This window comes from Hippopotamus amphibius, chromosome 1, assembly GCF_030028045.1.
Source record: "Hippopotamus amphibius kiboko isolate mHipAmp2 chromosome 1, mHipAmp2.hap2, whole genome shotgun sequence".
Lineage (NCBI taxonomy): Eukaryota > Metazoa > Chordata > Mammalia > Artiodactyla > Hippopotamidae > Hippopotamus > Hippopotamus amphibius.
In genome coordinates this window covers 66,760,251-66,770,586 of record NC_080186.1, presented here as the reverse complement: position 1 = coordinate 66,770,586, position 10,336 = coordinate 66,760,251, and the positions used below count along the sequence as shown (strand labels likewise).

The following is a 10,336-nucleotide window of genomic DNA, read 5'->3' as shown; positions in this document are numbered from 1 at the left end:
GGCAATGCATGAATTGAGACTTGGAGGATGAACAGAAGCTCTTTAAGCAAACAAGAGTGGGTAGAACATGTCAGAAGAAAGGATGGAGATGTGCAAATGCACAGGCATTTAAGAGAGCTTGGTGTGTCTGGGCAATGACAGTAGGGTGGCTGGTAAGTCTGAGAGAGTGGCAGGGGAGGACTTCTTCCTTGTATGCATTTAAAATCTATCAGCACGGCACTACACAGAATCACCTATCTTCTTCCACCTCAATATATTTGTATAGTCCCTGTTTTTTTTTTTTTTTTTTTTTTAAGCTACCTTTTAGAGACTTTTCTTTGCACTGTAGCAATACTGCCCCTATTTTAGAGATGATGAAACGGAGGCTTACAGAAGGTCAGTGATCAAGGACATGTGGTCAGTGGTGGAGTCAGCATTACAATCAGGCACTCTGATTCTGGAGCCTGAGCTGGAAGCCACTGTGCATTCTGCTTGACTCATTTCACATGGATTTAGGCTCCTATGTCAACGTGGTTGTTACTTTCAGGTCACTTTATCTTGTCAATATTCATTTTATGGAAGAATGTCCAGAACTCATAATGTCCTAGCATGAAAGGAATTGTTTGACCAGTGCAGTTTAGGGCAGGACTAGAGTTTCCATTCATCCAGAGACCATTTTCATAATGATGGAGGTGCTGACCACATGGCCTTTCTCATTTATGTCTTACAGTAATGATCAGTCTACAGTCAACCAAAGTCACTAAGTCAACAGTTATCCCTTCTTTGCCTGCCTAAATTCCTTTAGGTCTCCATTTAAATGTCATTTTGGAACACTTAAACTAGTGTAGGTCCCCCTGCCATATGTTCTTGGAACATCTCCTACTTTCCCCAGTGTGATACTTATCACAACTTATAGTAGGTGTTTATTTAATGGTCTCTGTCTTCCCTGATAGATTTTAAAGCTCCATGAAGACAGAAGTGTATCTTTTTTTTTTAAGAACTTTTATTGAGATACAGTTAACAGACAATAAACTGCATATATTTAGAGCGTACAATTTGGTAGCCCAATCTCCCAATTCATTCCCCCCCAACCCTCCCTGCTTTCCCCACTTGGTGTCCCTATGCTTGTTCTCTACATCTGTGTCTCTATTTCTGCCTTGCAAACCGGTTGATTTGTACCATTTTTCTATAGTCCGCATATATGGACAGAGGTGTATCTTGATTGCCATGGAACCGCCTTGATTTAGCATCTGGTAGGTGTTCAGTGTGTACTTGTTGAATGACTAAATCCCTTTCCCCCGTGTGCTATTTTTTCCATCCCTCCTTGACCTTAAGGGTCACCACTATCTTGACTTCTGGCAGCACCGACTAGTATTGCCTATTTTGGACTTCATATAAATGGAAGCAAACAGCATATACTATTTCATGTTGGTTTCTTTCGTTCAATGTATCATGTGGACTATTTTCAATCTGTCACCAGAGTTCTAGAATGGCCTCTGAGATTTCCTACCCCTTCCTCTGGTACACATGTTCTGGCTAATTCCCCAGACTGGGAGTTTGGACGGATTTCACTCCAGTGATTAGGTCATATTATATGGCACAGTTGACTTTACAAAGGGAGATTATCCAGGTGGCCCTGACCTAATCACAGAACCACTGTATTTTCTTAACAGTTTTACTGAAGTATAATCCACATACCATAAAATTGATCCGAATTTTGTCCTGCATTCAATCTGGTTGCCGGTGGACTTGGACTTAAGTCTGCCCTCTTACTCTGTATCCTCCATTCACCTCACTTAGTTCTAGGTTTTACTTTCTCTCTCCTGCCTCCTCCTAGATGGGTGTCGTCCACCACTCCATTTTTCTTCCTCATAGTTTAGTAACACTGTTTCCTTCAGTGCTTATCTTAGAACTTTTAAAGTGCATGTTTATCTTAAAATTTAATTTTTACCCGTCTTACAAATAAACGTAGAATAACTCAATTCCAGGCACACCCGAGGATGGCTCTGCCTTCTCACAGTTACTGACCCAATTCCACCTTCAGCTCTGCCTACAGGGGCTGATTTTTAGCTTTTCCAAGTCAGTTTTGGAGTGACACAGCAGTCACAAAGGCCATTCCGCTCCTGTTCCTGTGGACACGGAGAGGAAAGGGGGCCAGGGAAGAGCCCCTCAGATGCCCACTCCCTCCTCACTGTGCCCTGTGCCCCACCCCACAACTTTCAGGGAGCATGCCGGCCTCACCAGAGGAGGCTGGAGCCCGGCTCTGGGCTCCCCCTCCCCCAGACCTGAAGACCCTTCCGCGCACGCCCGCGCGCGCAGCCTGAGCCCTCTAGACCCTGCGGTTGAGGGGAGCGTGACAGTGTCCACTTCTGCTGGGAGCCGGCGCCTGCCTGGGTCAGGGTGGGGGTCGCGGTGGGGACAGGGTCCAGCCGCCGGGCGTTCCAGGTCGGCGGGGCGATGGCGGGGGCAGGATCCGGCCCCTCTTGCGCGCCTTCTCCAGGTGCAGCCCCGCCTGGGCCGCCTTCTTCTGGCGCAGGTTCTGCTTCCGCCTGCGCTGCGTCGTCTCCACCGCGTGCGCTGCGTCGTCTCCACCGCGTGTGCTGCGCGCTTCACGCACGCGCACCTGCACCGCACCCAACGCTTCTCCCGGCGCTTCCGGGCCTCCAACAGCGGGCATTCGTCGTGGCGGAGCTTCACGCCCTCTGCCTGGACAGCAGGTTGGTCCACAGCATCTTGGCCACGAGCTCCCTGGCCTTGCCCGCGTCCTGGGTCCTGCGCTCCTGCAGTCGGGCCTGCCGCGCCTGCAGGCGCTCCAGCAGCTGCGGTGAATAGTTCCTGCCCGTCAGCGGCGTTAGGTTCCCCCTCAGCTTCTGCCACTTCTTCCTGCGCTGCTCCTTGCTGGCGGGCTCCTCCTCGGTCATCTCCACCTTACTGAACAGCAACCGCGGCTGTCCCTGCGCCTCCTCGCAGGGTGCCTCAGGGGCGGCTCTGCGGCCTCCGGACCCGCGTGCGCGGGGGTCTTGGCTGCCTTCTCCTTTGCTCTCAGCTCCTTCTGCTCCCCCTTCTTCTGGTCCAGCTCCTGCTTTCTCTGTCGTCTTTTTTCCAAAGACTCAGGAGATGGCTTCATGGTGCTGCCCTGGCCGTGGGCCTCCTGTATCTTCTCATGGAGGCGCTGCCTCAGAACACCCCCCCCGCCCCCCAAGTCCCACTACCCTCACCCAAAACCATCTCACATCACCACTGTAAATGCAGAGAGTCTCCCCTGGTTGGCAGTGGCTACCTAGAAAATGGGGACCTCAGTCCTACAACTACAAGGAACTGAATTCTGCCAACAGCAATGAGCTTGGAAGTGGGTTTTCCCCCAGATCCCTAGACAAGGTGGCCCACACCTTGATTTCAGCCTCGTAATATTGGCAGTAGAAAACCTAGCCATGCCAGGAGTGCTGGACTTCTGCAAAACTGTGCACTGATAAGTGGTACTTTTTAAAGCTGTTGAGTTTGTAGCAATTTGTTACTCAGCAATAGGAAAGTAGTATAAAGTAGCATAGTCACTTAACTCGTTTGTGGATAGTAACCCCATAAAACAAGTTGCCTCATATAAACATTTTGTAGCTAATTTATTAGAAGACTCATCAGGAAGTTATGTTGCTTAAATTTAGAAATTTTATAGGTGCTTTCCTAAGATTGCTTTCTGGCCAAGATAAGTCTTTGACTTTACCAGTTTTTATCAGATTTTAGGATCATTGTAGTGTGGGTTTTTGTTTTTCTTCTTTTAAAAAATTATTTATTTCTTTATTGGCTGCATTGGGTCTTCATTGCTGCTTGTGGGCTTTCTCTAGTTGCAGAAAGCAGTAGTTACCTTTCACTGTGGTGTGCGGGCTTCTCATTGCAGAGGCTTCTCTTGTTGTGGAACATGGGCTCTAGGTGTGGGCTTCAGTAGTTGTGGCACATGGGCTCAATAGTTGGGGCTCACGGGTTCTAGAGAATAGGTTCAGTAGTTGTGGCACATGGGCTTAGCTGCTCCGTGGCATGTGGAATCTTCCTGGATCAGGGATCAAACCCATATCCCCTGCATTGTCAGGTGATTCTTAACCACTGCACCACCAGGGAACTCCCTGTTTTTGTTTTTTGTTCAGGCTGTTAGCTCAATTGATTGTCAGAAGTGCTGCACTTACCTGGCAATACATAAACTCCAAATTCTACATACTCATCAGAGTTTGAAACTTGGCTCTGCCAACTGTTAGTTGTATGTCATGGACAAGTTACTTACCATCTTATAAGCCTCAAGTTCTTTGTAAAATGTAGTACCCACCTTGTGGGCTGTAGTAGTGCCTACTTTGTGGGCTGTCTCTGAGGCTGGCTGATGTGTATGTAAAGTGCTACTCTACTTCTTCACACTCTCTCCTTCACTTATCCTTTCTCCTTTATTGTTTTCTTTTTTTAAAAATGTGGTTTTACAGAGAGACACAAGATAAACAAAGGAGAGGAAAAGTAAGAAAAGCCTTTTGGATTTCATCAAGAGTTTCTTTTATAAATTCACTTGTGTATAAAGGACACTTGGTACCAGAAAGAACACCAAGAAGAAACGTTTCCTGCCCTCAGGAGGCTGACATTCAAAAGGAGACAGGATGAGCACACATATATTATTTTCTCATGTTTGTGTTTTCCTAGTATTCTCTTTTTTGTGATGACCAGGGGACCAGGGTGTGGTTCCTTTAGGAAGTGGGATTGCTCTAGTGCATTTTCTAAGACCAGTGAAGTTATCTTTCCATTGTGAACTATCCTTGGAAGGGAGAATGGGAATACAGGGGAGGAATATGTATTTTTTCAAGGTGTTGGCACATGACTGAGTCCCTGCTGCTTGTGGTATACAGGAATGCTTCTGCAGCAGAGCATGTAAACATAACATTCATGACTAAGTATTTTGTAGAATGGAAAAATCAATGACTAGACTAGGAAAGAAACCGTCATCATAAACAAATACCATGGCTGGCATCAGTGACATAGAAGGATCATAGGCTTGAGGTAGGGACTGTTGAAGTTGCTCAAGTTATTTAAAAAACAGGTTTTAATTTTCCTAATTGTTTTCCCAAAACACAGATGAAGGATGTGGTCTTGTGTAGTTGAATTTGGCTGCTGTTATATAAAATTTTACAAAGCTTAGGAGATCTTTCTTTTTTTCCATAAAAACTAGTGGAATTCTTACACTTCACTTAGGAATTGTGTTTGAATTCTGAGTACAGATGTGTGTGTGTGTCTTAATTTCCCATTAACACAGATGTTTATTTCAGAAAGACAATCACTCTAGATGCTTCCTGGGCTCTTACTCAAGTTTCTTCACAAGAATATTGTCTTATGAAATAGAGCAGCTGCTGGTATCTCTTACACTTTTTGGAAAATTCTTTAACCTTAAAAATTTTTTTTTTATTGATGTGTAATTGACATACAGTATTATATTAGTTTCAGGTGTACAGCATAGTGATTTGATATTTGTATACATTGCAAAATGATCACCACAATGCCGAGTTACCATCTGTCACCATGTAAAGTTAATACACTATTACTGCTATAACTTTTTTTTTAAATGAGGGTTTCTACAGGGGTGAGATAACTTTGTTTTATTGTTAGAATCTCTTCTTTTTGACAGGAACCTAGTTAAATCCTATGAGCTGGGAGCCCGGAAAAAGAAAGTAGAAGTAGAACCAGTATAGGCAATATTGCTGATGTTAGATTGCTGTTATGGTAAAAGGAAGATGAAAATTGAAATAATGAAATATTCTTATTTTACAATAGAGGGAAGGTTAGACTCCTGACAATGGATCTGTTTTCCAGTATCAGATGGCTACATTTTTTTTTTTTTTTTTTACCAATCCACAGTAAATGGGACAAAATTATACTCGTTAGGGTGTAGAGTTTTCTAAACTCAAGGTAAATCAAGTAAACTGGGCACTCTATAACCAGTCTTAAAGCATTGACACAATCAATATAATATAGGATTAAAGTATAGTTTACAGATATTCTTACTTTATAATTCCTCAGTTCCTCTTCTTGCATGAAGTTAGAATGAGAGAAAAGATCTTTGTCTCAGAGTGAGAATCTCTTGCAGTAAGATTTGGAAGGCATTTTTGAGAAAGGTTTTCATAAAGATTTGGAACAACGTAAATGATTTTTGGTAAATTCATCCAAGGGTACTTGTTTTTGTCCTTTCTTTCCTATTTATAAATTGTTCTGTAACAAGTTTTAGGATCCTGATGTCAAGTTGACTAGATAATGTATATGTAAGCAGTTTAAGAAGTAACATAAATATACCTGAGAGGGTATATTGTAATGATAATTTCTTTTGGTTGAGGACTCTAGGAAGATTGAAGCTAAGGTTGAAGTTTGAAGTAATAGTTAATGTAACACATAGACTTCTCTTCCAGTGTTTTCTACACTGAACAAAAGGAAACCCTTTATATATAGCTTGAAAAAATTATTTAAGGATAATGCTGTTGGGCTTCCCTGGTGGCGCAGTGGTTAAGAATCCACCTGCCAATGCAGGGGACATAGGTTCAATCCATGGTCTGGGAAGATCGCACATGCCACAGAGCAATTAAGCCCATGGGCCCCAACTACTGAGCCTGTGCTCTAGAGCCCTCCAGCCACAACTGCTGAGCCCCCATGCTACAACTACTGAAGCCTGAGAGCCTGGAGCCCTTGCTCCACAAAAAGAGAAGCCACCGCAATGAGAAACCCCCGAAGAGTAGCCCCCGCTCGCTGCAACTAGAGAAAACCCGTGTGCAGCAATGAAGACCTAATGTAGCCATAAATAAATAAATTAAAAAAAAAAGGATAATGCTGTCCACTCAGTGATAATTTATGGAACTCATTATTTCATAGTTGAAGGTAAGGATATAGCCAAGAGGCCCTAATAAAATTATTGAGAGAAGCAGATGATTTAGGATAAGTCCCAAAGCTTCTGAAATTGGTAATATGAAGGACCACCTAGAGTATGACAGGTATCACTGTCAGCTGTAGCCTTCCAGGGCAAACCACCATCTTATCCACCAAGAAATTTTTAAAAAGAGCAACTTTGTGACTTGTGGTACTTCCATGCTGCAAAGTTTAGGTAGGAAATGAGACTGTGAAGCAGTAGGTAGAATGCTTGTCTTTGTATCAGCATTTTTGAAGACGTGAAGCATATGGTTTGTACATTCAGGTACATCAGATTATAATTAACATCAGGGGATTCCGATGGATTTTCTCTACCTCTTAATGGTTGTGTTAATGAAGTTTTCAGAGGAAGAAACCCCATCTGACTCTTGATTCTGTGGAGCTTATATAGAGACTCCATAGGAATCCTTTGATAGAAGCCTAGTTTTCAAATGAATATTTTTTTAAGCTCTTTATTGGAATATAATTGCTTTACACTCTTGTACCAGTTTTTGAGGTACACCAAAGTGAATCAGCTGTATTTATACATATATCCCCATATCCCCTCCCTCTCACGACTCCCTCCCATCCTCCCTGTCCTGGCCCTCTGAAGCATCATCCATCATCGAGTTGATCTCTCTTTGCTATACAGCAACTTCCCACTAGCTATCTGTTTTACGTTTGGTAGTGCATCTATGTCTATGCTACTCTTTCACTTCATCCCAGCTTCCCCTTCATCCCCCACCCCCCACCCCAGCCCCATGTCCTCAAGTCCATTCTCTACATCTGCATCTCCACTCCTGCCCTGTCACTGGGCTCATCAGTACCATTTCTTGAGATTCCATATATATGAGTTAGCAAATAGTATTTGTTTTTCTCTTACTGGCTCACCCTGCTCTGCATGACAGTCTCTAGGTCTATCCACCTCATTACATATAGTTCAATTTCATTCCTTTCTATGGCTGAGCAACGTTCCAGTGTATACATTTACCACATCCTCCCCATCCATTCGTCTGTCAATGGGCATCTAGGTTGCTTCCATGTCCTGGCCACTGTAAACAGTGCTGCAGCGAACATTATGGTACATGTTTCTTTTTGGATTATGGTTTTCTCTGGGTATATGCCCAGTAGTGGGATTACTGGATCATATGGTAGTTCCATTTTTAGTTTTTTAAGGAACCTCCAAACTGTTCTCCATAGTGGCTGTACCAGCCCACATTCCCACCAAGAGTGCGGGAGAGCTCCCCCTTCCCCACACCCTCCCCGACATCCACTGCCTCTAGATTTTTTGATGACGGCCACTCTGACTGGAGTGAGGTGACATCTCGCTGTGGCCCTGACCTGCATCTCTCAAATGACTAGTGATGTCGAGCATCCTCCCATGTGCTTACTAGCCATCTGCATGTCTCCTTTGGAGAAATGTCCATTTAGGTCCTCTGTCCGTTTGTGGATTGGGTTATTTGCTTTTTTGGTATTAAGCTGCATGAGCTGCTTATATATGTTGGAGATTAATCCGTTGTCCGTTGCTTTGTTGGCAAATATTTTCTCCCATTCTGAGTGTTGTCTTCTTTCTTGTCTTCTTTATGGTTTCTTTCACTGTGCAAAAGCTTTTAAGTTTCATGAGGTCCCATTTGTTTATTCTTGATTTTATTTCCATGATTCTAGGAGGTGGGTCCAAAAGGATCTTGCTTTGATGGATGTCATAGAGTGTTCTGCCTATGTTTTCCTCTAGGAGTTTTATAGTGTCTGGCCTTACATGTAGGCCTTTAATCCATGCTGAGTTTACTTTTGTGGATGGTGTTAGGAAGTGTTCTGATTTCATTCTTTTACATGTTGCTGTGCAATTTTCCCAGCATCACTTATTGAAGAGGCTGTCTTTTTTCCATTGTATATTCTTGCCTCCTTTGTCAAAGATAAGCTGCCCATATGTGTGTGGGTTTACCTCTGGGTTCCCTATTCTGTTGCATTGATCTTCCTTTTTATTTTTGTGCCAGTACCATACTCTCTAGATCACTGTAGTCTTGTAGTATAGTTTGAAGTCAGGAAGCCTGATTCCCCCAACTCCGTCTTTCCTTCTCAAGATGGCTTTGGCTATTCGGGGTCTTTTGCATTTCCATACGAATCGTAAGATTTCTTGTTCTAGTTCTGTGGAAAATGCCTTGGTAATTTGATAGGGATTGCGTTGAATCTGTAAATTGCTTTGGGTAAGATAGTCATTTTCACGATGTTGATTCTTCCAATCCAAGAACATGGTATGTCCCTCCATCTGTTTGTGTCGTCTTTGATTTCTTTCATCAGTGTCTTACAGTTTTCTCCATACAGGTCTTTTGCCTGCTTAGGTAGGTATATTCCTAGGTATTTTATTCTTTTTGTTGCAATGGTAAATGGGAGCGTTTCCTTAATTTCTCTTTCTGCTCTTTCGTTGTTAGTGTATAGGAATGCAAGAGATTTCTGTGCATTAATTTTATATGCTGCTACTTTACTAAATTCATGGTAGAATTCTACCATTTCATGGTAGAATCTTTAGGGTTTTCTATATATGATATCATGTCATCTGCAAAGAGTGAGAATTTTGCTTCTTCTTTTCCAATTTGGATTCCTTTTATTTCATTTTCTTCTCTGATTGCTGTGGCTAAAACTTCCAAAACTATGTTGAATAATAATGGTGAGAGTGGACACCCTTGTCTTGTTCCTGTTCTTAGAGGAAATGCTTTCAATTTTTCACCATTTAGGACAATGTTGCCTGTTGGTTTGTCATATGTGGCTTTTATTATGTTGAGGTCATTTCCTTCTATGCCCATTTTCTGGAGAGTTTTTATCATAAATGGATGTTGAATTGTGTCAAAAGCTTTTTCTGCGTCTATTGAGATTATTATACGGTTTTTATCCTTCAAGTTGTTGATATGATGTATCACATTGATTGATTTGCATATATTGAAGAATCCTTGCATCCCAGGGGTAAACTCCACTTGATCATGGTGTATAATCTTTTTAATGTGCTGTTGGATTCTGTTGGCTAGTATTTTGTTGAGGATTTTTGTGTCTATATTCACCAGTGATATTGGCATGTAATTTTCTTTTTTTGTGACATCTTTGCCTGGTTTTGGTATCAGAGTGATGGTGGCCTCATAGAATGAGTTTGGGAGTGTTCCTCCTTCTGCAATATTTTGGAAGAGTTTGAGAAGGATAGGTGTTAGCTCTTCTCTAAATGTTTGATGAATTTTGCCCGTGAATCCATCTGGCCCGGGGCTTTTGTTTGTTGGGAGATTTTGAATCACAGTCTCAATTTCAGTGCTTGTGATTAGTCTGTTCATATTTTCTATTTCTTCCTGGTTCAGTCTTGGAGCATTGTACTTTTCTAAGAATTTATCCATTTCTCCCAGGTTATCCAATTTATTGGCATATAGTTGCTTGTAGTAGTCTCTCATGATCTTTTGTATTTCTG

General features: G+C 42.6%; 1 pseudogene; it reads right to left on the bottom strand.

Annotated features, from left to right (window-relative positions):
• Positions 1 to 2,374: 2,374 nt before the first annotated feature.
• On the bottom strand, positions 2,375 to 4,166 carry LOC130861380 (surfeit locus protein 6-like; annotated as a pseudogene).
• Between the last annotated feature and the right edge of the window lie 6,170 nt (positions 4,167 to 10,336).